Raw genomic sequence first — 13,483 nt, 5'->3', positions numbered from 1 at the left:
TTCTGACCTGGCTCCAGACTCAATACAAAGGGTTATGCAGCCCTTTGTGTGGTGATAGGTCCAGCTCCTCAGTCCCATCCTCCCAGGATGACCTATCAATTCACACCTGAAGTCCTATTGTGTGTGACTGTCTAGGGGGAATACACAAAGCCCAAATGTCACCCTCCACAGACATGTATCAGACTCAGGCAGCAGCACCAAACAGCTAAAGTAAAAAAAGTTTCTAAAAGTGGCATGTTCAGAATTGCCAATTGCATTCTAACACCACCATAAATTGTGATTTAAATTGTGATTTCCGAGACACCAAACTTAAAAAGTATATTTCTTCATAATTGGGAACTACACTTAAAAAATGTAATAAGGCAATCCCAATGTTATCCTATGGGACAGATAGGCCTTGCAGTAGTAAAACAAGAATTTGAGAGTTTTTCACTACCAGGGCATGTTAAACCTAAAGTTACATGCCCTGCCTCCTAAATACATTTCAACCTGCCCATGGAGTTGTCCAGGGCCTACCTTAGAGGTGGCTTACATGTATAAAAAGGTAAGGTTTTAGGCCTGGTGAGAAGTTTATTTTGCCAGGTCTAAATGTCAGTGTAAACCGCACACACAGGCACTGCAATGACAAGCCTGAGCCATGATTGGAAGTCTACTTAAGAGGGTGCAGGCCCTCTAGTAGCATTTAATGTACAGGCTCTGTGCACATGACATGCATTTTACAAGGGAATTGTAAGTAAATTATATATTGACAATTCAGGATGAACCAATGTTACCATGTTTAGGGGAGAGAGCACAAGCACAATAGCACTGGTTATCAGTGGTAAAGGGCACAGTGGCCTAAAGCCAGCAAAACCGAGGTCAGAAAAAGTGGAGGTAGTAGGCAGAAAGTTGAGGGAAGACCACACTAAGGCTTTCAGGTCTAACATCACAGCATAGACATGAGCTCAATGTATGCTGAAATGATAAGACAATAGCAAGAAGGACAGGATGAGGCTAAATGTGTAAACAAGGTATTTTCAGAGAAAATTAAAGGACATGAATAAGACTGCAACAGCACAGCTCAATTCCTTTCTGGTGCTTCAGAGAAATGCATATCTCAAACGAGAGGTATTTCATTTATTTTGATTTAACTCTTTCTAACATCACTGAACAATATATCCTAACGCACTCATATATTTACCCTGGTTATCACCTTGTTCCTCTACATTCTTAAAACACAATTTAGCTTTTGTACTCAATAGTGTATTGGAACAACCTATTTGGTATTATTCTATTTAGTTGTAAATCTTAATTATGGATTTTTGGAGACGACTGCTTTATAATAGTAGCTGATATAGTTTAGCCTTTGTGCATTTTTGTACCATAAACTGTTCTTTTTCGTCTACAATCTGGACATTGATGCGGCTCATTAGCCCTAAATTATAGCACAAGCTGTGTCCTTAATTCATGCCTCTATATAATGGAAAGGTGAAGATAAAGGCGCCAGTGCAATAGATCACAAATATCTTCTTTGGCTGATATCAGTCCTATTCTGTATGCAGAAAACATTTAGATAAACTTAGTGAATCACATTTTTACAAACATCATGTAAAATAAAAGCACATTTACACAACACATTGTTCAATAAAACATGAAAGAAAAAAATGTTGTGACAGGAGAATGAAAACATAGGAACTTGCAATGCAAATAGTTATTTTTCAGGATACCAATATGTTATCAAATATTAGCAGCTGAGGATTACAAATAGTAGATTTTAGTATTACTCAGTTCGGTCCGTGCCATTTTGTTAACAGAGGGACCGAGCTCTGCCAAGAACTTGAACCAGTGACATTCTGGAAACACAGTGGTCTTTAGAGGTGGCGAATTAGCCTCCTTTTCCCCGTCATCATAACGAAATAACTTTAGGTTGATTGTATCTTTTGAAAATAACATACTCAAATCTCAAAGGCTCACTGGTATTGTAAACTACTACTCGTTGCTTTCCTTAAACTAAAAGTCAAGTATTCAAACATTTTCAGATATGAAGACTTCATGTTCCCTTGTCAAGAACAAATACAAATACCTTTTTTCTAAATTCTCAAAGTCATTCAGGGTTATCCGTAGAGAAGGGTGGGCGCTGAGCCGCCAATGAGTCAGGCATTGGCACTCAGTGAGGTCGTTGTTCTGTCGCATTAATACCCAGGTACATGCAGCGGTCTATATTTATCACTCACCATACATCTCTTGCCAAAAGAAAATAGATTTAGACAAAGGACTGGGGAAAACTGGGACATACACTGAGATACCAAATACAATGCATATGTGCAGACGTTATATCCCTCCCTCAAATAAAAGAACATAAGGAAGCACAAATGGTTCAATACCACTTATTCTTCAGCCTTGGAGGGATTACACCTGTCAGTGCACAAAGAATACATTCTTCTGAGCCAGGATGGGTTTTTTTGTCAATTAAAATAGGAAGAATGTTGAGATCTTTTAGTCTACAGAGGCACATCAGGTCCCCTGTCAGCTAGATTTGTCCCGTCTGGAGCGAGGTTACTTGAGGAAACTGCCATTCCGCTTTCTGAAGAAGAGGTGGCCCACAGATAGGCCACTACATCATCTTTGTCAACACTGTAGCTATTAAACAGGCAATCACCAACAGATTCTTGGTCCTCTGGGTCTCCTATGCTGTAACCACACTTGACTAAGTCCAATTTTTTGAAGAATGGTACATTCTAAGTGACTGTCTCTACTTCTCTCTCTACTTCCACTAAGATGCTTGTATCTTGATGACTGTCAAGAGGGGTTATATGTTGAAATATAGACTACAGAAACATGTATATATATGTCGACAGGGTGCATGGATGTTTCAGTCCTCAATATCTTTTTATCCGCAATATTATAGTAGCATGATATTCTGGAGTCAATTTTAAGGTGGAGTAGCTGAGAGGGAGGGTTCCAAAAGTAGATAAAACTTGCTACAAGGTGGACTGACTTCAACCACCACCAGGCCCCTCATCTTGATATCTGACTAGTGGGCTATGTGGTCATTTGTACAATTTCTGCTTGCCAGCCAGGCAACTTCCTCAAGGGATCTGGGGTCTATAGGTGATGATAGGAAATGGTATGTTTTGTGATACATCATATGCATAGTTGCTTTTGTCACCACCATGTGCTTGGGTGAGGAGCTTCATGGTATTCTCAATATTTCAATAATTTGTTGTGTGGCCTGAGACATCCTGAGATTTGCTGATAGTTTGCATAAACTGATTGGCCACCCCATTACCTTCTGGCCAGCATGGTCTAATATTAATATGTTTCATTCTCTGAGGACCTAAATAAATCAGTTAGTGGACTTTTTAGAATATTTATTACAAGCCCTATTCATTGGTAAAGTGGGATTTATATTTTGCAAAATGTACTTTTAGAAAGTCACCTCTTCCCTGCCCAAGGCCTCTAGAAGTCCATTTGCATGAGCTTCTAACAGTCACCTTGCAACAAATAGATCACTTGATGATGTATCTATTTGCTTCCAGAGCCTTGGGTGTGTGGAGGTTTTCTGTTCCTCTGGAAGGATGACAATCTCGACTGTGCCCAGGAACATAATTAACCTCAACGAGGCCTCTCCTGTCACATGCAGATGTAGCTACACCTGTGACAGCCCTTTCCTTTGTCCTTCTAGTCAGCCAGGCACCAGTCTCAGTGGAGAGGTGCTGCCTCAAGAAGACTACCACCCACTCCAAATGATAATTCACTTTCTCACAATCACCCATCTACAACTGCGACTGGTCCAAGCTGTGGTGAGCGCATTGGCTCCATTTACAAGTTGCATTGTTTTATCTTTTGCGAGAACCCTCACTTTGTCTCTTTCAGTTCCCTAACAAGCTAACCTGATGTTGAGTGACTCTCAGCCCATTACCACCTAAAACGATACCGGTATTACTATCAAACCCGCTGATAAGGGTGGGGGTGTTGTGGTATTTGATACTGAGGACTATAGAAAAAGAATGTTGGGACTATTGGAAGTCCCAGAACATTAAATCAAGGTCCCCCATAACAGGATAGCGAAGCTTAAGAAGGAGATTGAGATAATATTGAACACAGCTAAAAATCAAGGTTGGATATGTGAGGAGGAGCATACGTTTTTATGCAATAGTTCTCCTATCACCCCAGCCATATACGGAATTCCCAAGGTCCACAAAAACCTTGTAAATCCTCCTATGAGGCCCATTGTAAGCAGCATTGGTTCCCTTTTGGAACCATTAAGCAAACTTGCAGATTGTTTTATTAAGCCCTTGGTACAGCAGCAGACATCTTATCTGAAAGACTCTGCACATGCCATCTCAATCTTTGAGGAAAAGAGCTTCAACAGGGTGACCCAGTTCTTGGTCACCCTGGATATTGAAGCCTTGTACACCAACATACCCCAGGATGACACCATCAAAGTAGCAGGGTAATTGTTAGAAAGAACATATCTCCATGGTGGCAGCATGGAGTTTATCCTGTGATGCATTACAGTGGTGTTGAAGAACAATTTGTTCTTATTTGATGAGGACCTATTTCAACAAGTGAAGGGGGCCAGCATGGGAACCACTTGTGCTTCCAGTCTGGCCTGCCTCTATGTTGAGGAATTAGAGCCAAGCATGAAGCATGTCTCCAATGAGGCGCCACTCTTCTTTGAGAACGTGAGGCACTGGTGCCGCTTCATTGACGACATAGTCTCCATCTGGGAAGGTAATCAGGAGGAATTGGAGGATTTTTTTATGTGGTTAAATTTGGGAAACCCCAATTTGAGATTTACAGCTCACTTTAGTGAAGAGAGGATCAATTTTTAGACATCTGCATTAGGGATCATGATGGAAGCCTATCGGTGGAGCTTTACACTAAACCAACCGATAAAAACACTCTCTTACACTATGATAGCTTCCACCCGAAAGCCCACAGGGATAATATTCCTTTTGGGCAATTCCTGCAATTACGCAGAAATTGCTCCTCCATTTGTGATTTTAATAGACATTCAGATATCCTCAAACTGAAATTGTAGGTTCCTGGTTACCCCAAAAGAACTGATCAACTAATCATATAAGCGAGCTAAATATTATGATTGTGATTATATGCTGGATCAGAATAGAACAAAAAGCCAGGAGGTGAAAAAATAGAAAATAGTGTTTATGAGTCAATTTTCTGAAAGTAGCACAAGATTAAGAATATTGTGAATACAAATTTGAAAATGTTAAATGATGGGCAGGAAGTTAAATTAGAAAAAAACACTTTTAGCGTTCAGGAAAAATAGAAACATCAGAAAATCCCTGGTGAATACATATAGACACTGTAAAAAGGATCTCCAAAATACATTGCAAGGCACTAAAGCCATTGGCAATAATAAATGTGGAATATGCTCCATCTGAGAACATTGCATGGTGGCGAAGAGTCTTAATTTTAATGGCCAAGAAATCAATTGTAGTAGCCTGAACAATTGTCACAGCAAAAATTCTATTTATTAATATGCCTGTGCGGGTTAGGCTATGTAGGAGAAACAAGTTGTGAACTACGAGTAAGGGTGTTAGAGAATAAGTCAGCTCTAAGAAGAAACAAGGAGAATGCACCATTGACAGAACACTTTTCCAGGCTGAACCACAATTGTAATGATTTGAGGTGGTTCATATTAGAAATAATTTCCCGTAATATGAGAGGAGGCAACTTTGATAAAAAGAGGAAACTCAGAGAACAGTGGTTTATTTGCAGAGCACTGTTCAGAATGGCTTGAATTACAGAGAGGACTGGATGTCTATTATCTCCTAAAATCGCTTCTCCTATATATAAGAAATCTTTTTTTGTATTGGAACAAATATTACTGACAGAAAGTAGGTTTTAATCTGGTCAATAAAGGACTCTTTATAGATACAAAATGAGTATGTTCCTTTATTAATTAAACAAAAGTAATTTTTTTTCTTCTTTGGCATTAATGTGATAAGATAGTAATATCCTTTGACAATACCTGAGCGAAAGGTATACAACTTCCTAATTTTTGTTTTTTTTCCCGCCTTCTTCTTGGGTACATTAAATAAAAGAAGCTGGGTTATAGCCCATTGCATTGTTTAGGCTCTTTTTTAGATACGACGCTTTGATTATCATATGGCCGAATTAGCTGTATGCAGGGCTTAGCACTAGAATGGACAAATGCAGGGAATAATGAGTGCTCACAATGAGACTTTGAATAAAGTTTTTGGTGTTGAAATACGTCGATAATAGCCGTTCAGAAGTGGGCAGTTCATGCATATATCACATGACTTGGCCAGATCTTACGTTTGTGGTGTTGCCTAGATGGAGGGGCAACAAGATGGGGACTAGGCAGATAGGCTTACAGGAGGAACCAGGCTTTAATCACGACAGGAGACGGTGAGTGTTGTGTGACTAACGTATGTTTGCGTGCCCTTTACTTTTTATTGTATACAGGTCACATGACCATAACGTTACGGACGTGTCGTGACACGTCACATGTCACGACATCACATTCCTCCCCAACAAACATCAAAACGACATGGGCTGAAAAGCCCCCCTCACATCAAAACAATAACTGCAGTATGAAAATGAAAATCATCAATTGCACCCTCAGCCCCCAATGCATTAGGAACAGTCTTACGTGATTTAGTCCTTCAAACGGCAGGAGGGAACTGGATTCTTCGAAAGATGGTTCTGAGACGGACCCCGACTTTGAGACTCAGCCACTTCGGCTTCCGGGGTGATCTCACAGCGACCGCCCTCGTACAGAGTCTGAGGCATCTCCGACTCCACACAGCGATCACCCTCTGGGCACCAGATGCTAGAATTGCCCAGGTCACCACTCTCCTCCTCAGAACTCAACTATGCCTCTCTGTCGAGACCGTTCTGGTCCATCATCACGGAACTGTCCTTAACCTCCAGCCTGGCTGAAGAAGACTCTGAGATCTCAGAATGATATCTTTTGAAATGAGACACATTTCTAGCCACCTTCTCTCGACCTCTGACGGCAATGATCCAGGTTCCCTTGATGTTGACTATAGTCCAAAGCTTCTTTTCATATGGCAGGTGGAACTTGCCAGTGGCAAAGCGATTCTTGAGCAGCACCAAGTCTCCTTTTTCAAAACAGCGGGTCTTGGCATTCCTTTTCCGACTGACTTGAGCGTATGCTTCCCGGCGGCGAGCATCAATCCGGGTATCATCAGGGGTCAGCGGCTGCCACTGGGGATGATGAAGTATTGAATCTGTGACCACCCGGCCCATCAGCAGCTGAGCTGGAGCAACTTCGGTGGTGGTGTGTGGCGTCTGGCTATAGCTTCTGAGAAACGTGAATATTGGCAGCTCAATTGACTGTCTTTTGTCATGTGCGATCCAGATTACTTTATTCAGAGTCCTCATGAATCTCTCCGCCTCCCCATTGGCCTGTGGCGATCTGGGAGTGACTCTACAGTGTTGAACACCGAGATTGTTGAGGTAGGTGGCAAATTCCTGCCCTTGAAAGGGAGGTGCATTATCGGTGCGCAGCTCTTGCGTTAGGCCATGGGCGGCCAGCATCATTTCAATTTTTGGTATCACTTTAGCAGCACTGGGAGACGTCACAATTTCAACTTTGGGATATTTGGAATGTTCATCAATAGTGACCATCAGGCAGACTGCCGAAATCCATGCTAACACAGGACCATGGAGACCTCGGCCGAGGATCCGCAATGACGGGAGCAGGACGGGGCATTTCCCCCATTACTTGGCATGAAGAACAGGAGCGGACGGTGGCCTCCACCAGTTCGTCCATTCGAAGGAACCACACTTTGGTCCGGAGTTAGGATTTAGTCTTCACTATGCCTTGATGTCCTATGTGGGCCAATTGGACACATCGATCCATCAGCGACGTGGGAATCACCAGCCGGTGTCCCCTCAACAAGCACCCTGTGGCGTCTTCGGTGTGCTCATCCTTGACATGGTATAAGCTTTCCACGATCCCCAGGCAGGGATCATCAGGATTTTCCATTCTTCTTTGGCTTTGTGTCAATTGCCACTACGTAGGGCCACTTTGGCTCTTTGCAAACAGTCGTCTTTGGCTGTCTCCTCAGTGAGATCTTTCATGGACAGGGGCAGAGGACATGACCTGGCCGTCACGCACTTGGCATATTCTTCGGTGTCAGCAGCATCGTCCATTTCCTTGGCGGTGGCCGCTCTGGGATGTCGAGACAAGTAGTCTGCAGGGTTGCGGGACCCTGGTTGGTATTCTACCTTACAGTTGTAGTCTTGAAGCTGCAACATCCATTTCTCAATTCACAGCGGCGGCTTCGTCGAGGTTCCTGAGAACAGAGCCACGAGAGGTTTGTGGTCCGTGGTCACTACAAATGGCTTGTCATACACGTACAAGTGGAAGTGGCAACACCCCCCAATGAATTGCAATGGCTTCCTTTTCCACTTGAGAATACCTTTGTTCTGTCTCCGTATGTGACCGGCTTGCGAAAGCCACAGGGGCTCAGTCCTCCTCCTGATGTTGTTTTTTCAGCAATACAGCCCCTAGGCCCATGGGACCTGCATCCACAGCTATCTGGGTCATTTTCCTTGGGTCACAGAAGGCAAGCGTGGTAGCCTCTGAGAGCGCGCTCTTGATCTCCTTGAAGGCCTTAGCTTGGTCTGGACCCCATCTCCATGGGACTGCATCTTTGGTAAGTTCTCTCAGCAGTAGTGTCAAGGTTGTGATATCACAAATGAACCTCCTGCAGTAATATATGATGCCCAGGAAGCTGCGGACTTCCATCACGCTGGTGGGGGCTGCAGCGTCTTTAATATCTCGGACCTTCTCTGGGTCTGGATTAACTCCCTCTGTGGAAAAAGTGTAACCGAAAAACTGCAGCTTCTCTTCAGGAATTCGCACTTTTCCCGATGCAGGGTGAGTCCGGCGTCACACAGACGGTGAAGCACTTGGGTAAGGCACGAATTGTGTTCAGGAATGGATTGTGCGTGAACTATGATGTAGTCACTGACGTTGATGACACCTGGGATGTCCATAATCAGTTCATGCATGACGTTTTGAAAGACTTCAGCAGCACCAGATACACCAAAGCTCAGCCGGATATAACGTCGGAGCCCCACATTATTTGAAATAGTGGTGATGTTTCGAGATTCTTCATCAAGCACCAGTTGATGGTATCCGGACCGTAGGTCAAGCTTGAAAAACCAGCAGGCTCTGGCCATTTCTCCAATGAGATCGTCTATGGTAGGGGTTATGTGGCATTCGCGTTTAATTGCGGTGTTAGGTAAGCACATGTCTACACAGATCCTCACTGTGCCGGGCTGCTTAGGCTTCCGCATAACAACAATGGGAGAGACCCAGGGTGTGGGTCCCGACACCTTCTCAATTATTCCTGCTGCTTCCAGCTTCTTGAGTTCCTCCTCAACCTGTGGCCGCAGGTGGAATGCTATCCACCTATGCCGTAGCGGTACGGGCTGTACCGTCGGGTCCCTTGAATCTTCCGATGCCTTCGAAAACCTCTGAAAATTCATCTAACAACTGTTGGATTGATTCATGATGTACGCTGAAAGCGAACGTCACCACTCCTAGATCTTCTGCAGCACGGCACCCTAGGAGCATACCTTGGCCATCTTCGGTGACGTACACGTTGGTGGTGACAGAGCGGTCTCCATGAGAGATGGATATTTTGAAACGACCTTGTATTTTCAGGGGAATGTCTTGGTCGTAGGCAAACACAGTGATCGCTGACGGGTACAACTTGGGTGCTGGGCACAGCATCTGGTAGAGGGCAGATGCCATGATGTTGATGGTAGCGCCGGTATCGACCACGGCCATGACATCCTTGGATCCCACGCATATGTTGCACTGCGGCAGCCGTCTCGCTTTGCGGGTGGCAGTGCCAATCATGTGTAATTTATGGACTACCTGCACTTCGTCTTCGTCGTCATCCATGTCACTGGGTGTCCTGTCTCCTTCCGTATGGCGTTAACCACCTGCCGTGGCTTGCGATATTTCTTGGATCTGCACACTTTCTCAAACTGGTTGAATCGCCTTCATCCCGAGCATCTCTTCCCTTTGGCGGGACACTCTGCTGCCTGGTGTAGAGGTCCGCCACAGTATCCACACGTTCCTGCCGGTCCCTGAGTCGCGGTGCTGGACCCTTTCTTGTTCCACCTCACCGCTGTTTTGGTCGTAACCGCGTTGACAGGTTCTGTCTTCACCGGGACTTGGAGGGCTGCCTCCATGTGTGCTGCACGTGCTTTTGACAGCTCTTTGGTGCGTCCCAAGGCCAGGATATCGGTGAGGGACTTGCCAGACTCTTCTAGAATGCGTTCCCAGAGTTGGGCGGAGGCCCATCCCTTAATCACTTGCCCCCTTATCTCTTCCGTCTTGTCTTGGAACCCACATGTTGATGCTAGGTTCTTGAGTCTAGCATGGTACGTGTCCAAGGACTCCTCGGGGAGTTGGTGTGCCTGCCTGAATATGAACCTCTCATAGTCCTGATTGGCCATCGACTCAAAATGTCAGTTGAGAGCATTTATTAAAGTGTGGTGGTTCTTGGGCGTGGCCTCGACAAGTGTTTTAGCAATCTTATGTATGTCTTTGCCCCCTAGATGCAACAGCATCGCTCTTTTCTGGTCCTTGTGAACCTTGGTGGCCTTGAAGAATATTTGTGAGCGATCCACCCAGTCCTTCCATTTAGGAGCCAATGATGATGGCGAGCCTTCCACGATGAAGGGCTCTATGGCCGGTATTTGGGACATCGCTGGATGTGTGGACCTTGCGTCAGGTGCTGCACTAACTGTCGCGTCCTTCTGAGGTAGTCACCGCGCTGAGCTGGTGGGGGAAGTATGCACTTCGCTGTTAGCTGACCTCCCGGCTGTCCCTGCGTGGTGATAAGGGCACCTGGGTGTGGGGTCTGGTGAGTCTACCCTCCCTTCAGGATGTCTGCCGACTCTGCTGGTGCACAGTCTTCCTGGTCTGCGTGTTATCCCTATGACCCAGTGGGCCCAGGAGCGTTGTCTCCGAGGATGCCCTCTTCCCCAGGGCTTGTGTGGGAGCACGTGGTCCGGTAGGCCTGTACTATGGCCTGGGTGCCAGAGCTTACCAGGCTCCCTTGTGTGCCTGGTAAAGCGTGCGTGGAGGACCCAGTTCCTACCTCCGCCGTGGCGCCCAGTGCAGACTCCCGTAGGGCCCCCCCACACAGCCAACACGCCGGGGGCCAGACAAGCACTCCGTTGGCCTGGGCGCAGCACTTGGAGCACACGTGGGCAGCCAGCTGGCGGCGCACCATGCTCCGGGGGCTCTCCTCTGCACGCCGGTGATACCACGTGGTCGCACTCAGCCGCGGAAAAACGCGCGGGCAGCGGACAGCACTTTGTGATGGAGCGCAGGGGTGAGCTCACCCTGAGGCCTCTCCGGGCCGCGCAGATGTCCTCCAGTCCTCAGCCTGAAAATCGAAGGACCCCAGCAGCCTCCGGGTGCCGGGTAACACCCCTCCACAGTTCGGGGCAAGAGCGCCACGAGCCGTCAGGAAGCTCGCGGCTGCCACACTGCAGGTTGCATGGGCACGACCACCCTCGTCGCCAATTGTGGTGTTGCCTAGATGGGGGGGCAACATGATGGGGACTATGCAGAGAGGCTTACAGGAGGAACCAGGCTTTAATCACGACAGGAGACGGTGAGTGTTGTGTAACTATCGGGACTCGCCTCCGTCGCCTGACTGACGTACGTTTGCGTGCCCTTTACTTTTTTTTGTATACAGGTCACTTGACCATAACGTTACGGACGTGTCATGACACGTCACACGTCACAACATCACAACGTTCACGTAGGAGATGCAAAAGAAAACAGAGCGCTTTATAAGGCACTGATTTTCCTAAAACGGCGCTTAATCAAAGAAAGGTCGGAGACGAAAGAATCATAGCACCGCCGGTTCCCTGTACAGGGTGAATACAGAATTAAAAGGCATGCAACTGGATAGTATTTAGGAGGGTAACTAGAGCATTAGCCAAGAAGTGGACAACAGCCCGTTATGGGCCGCATACAATGCAGGTGAACTGTACGTGTAACGTGAATTACTGTTATCTGTCCCGGCTGTAAATGAAAAAGAATGGGCAACGTCGGGCTAATAATATGTAAAAATATTTTAATATAGCACAACTAATTTTCCAAGTGTTTACAAAATATTAGATTTTGAACAGAATTTTTTTTAACTCTATAGTTAGGATACAGCAGTGAGCTAGTATTTATGTCACAAACTGAAATGCTAACACTCACATGCGTTTTCATTGGTCTTTAATGTTTGTAGCCAAAAAGAAAAGGGCCATAGTGCAACAAAGACAGGCAAATATTAAAAGTGAGTTACCAATTATTCATATAACAATTGAAAGGATGCACTAAGAATAATGGTGTGTTAGATTACCATTTTGTGTTTTCATTTAAACTATTTAGACTCTATCACGATCATCCCGCCACTGTGTAAGAAGGAATACCGGTTATAAGACAAACTAAACCAGTTGACTTAAGGTGGGTTAGAAGGCATATGGAATTATAGCAATAACAATTCTTATTGAGTCCTAAATCGGTTTAAATAAAATAGAGCCATAATGGGGTTCATTATTTAATAAGTGCAATATTTGATGTCTATAGGTGGTGACCAGTCCATCGTATTTTATAACAGTTCCACAAACCTTTTAAGCTAATTCTGTTGGAGATTCTCCATGATAGACAAGAGCATATAAGTAAGTAGATTAATGTTATTAACATGATTGAAGCTGGCCTTGAGCTAGAGGCATAAACATAGCCTGGCCTTTTAGACCAATATATTAAAGGATATATTCTTTTGTCTTTGCATGTGGTTTCATTATGTGCAGATAAGCTCTGGGTTCTTTTATCAGAAACTTGGACCGAAGTATCAGTGGACATATAGTTTGTATTTCACAGCATAGCACAATATAGGTAAGGACTGAATTATGCCAAAGCATGTGTGTACAGCATGGTGATAAAAGCATGCATGAACCTATGAGTAATATTAGGGAAATTGGTGGAAGAAATGCTATGTATGTAAGTGGGGCGCTGTCGGGATCAAGAGAAGTATTGTGTTGTGTTAGACCTGACATCATTGGCATGAGTCTCTCCTCCATTTTTTCCGTTTGCCTCCTCTGTTTACGATGTTTTTTTGCTGGTATATTGCTTTGGGCACTGTGCCACTGCTGATCAGTGCCACAGTGCAAGTGCTCCCTATGTGAAATTGCTGTATTGATTGACTTCCATGTTTGGCTTATTTGGTTTACTATTAGTCCCTAGTAGAGTGCACCAGGAGTGCCAGGGCTTGTAAATACAAATGCTGCTAGTGGGCTTGCAGCACATGTTGTGCCACCCACAAGAGCGGCCTAGTAAAAGTATGTCTGAGGGTCTACCATTGCTAGACCACGTGCAGTCTGACTGTCACGAGGACTGCGCCAGTACACCTACTTGCCAATCCCTAAACCTTCCCTTAACTTCATGTTAGTC

This window comes from Lissotriton helveticus, chromosome 5_1 (assembly GCF_964261635.1).
Source record: "Lissotriton helveticus chromosome 5_1, aLisHel1.1, whole genome shotgun sequence".
Classification (NCBI taxonomy): domain Eukaryota; kingdom Metazoa; phylum Chordata; class Amphibia; order Caudata; family Salamandridae; genus Lissotriton; species Lissotriton helveticus.
Note: the sequence above shows the minus strand (reverse complement) of the source record.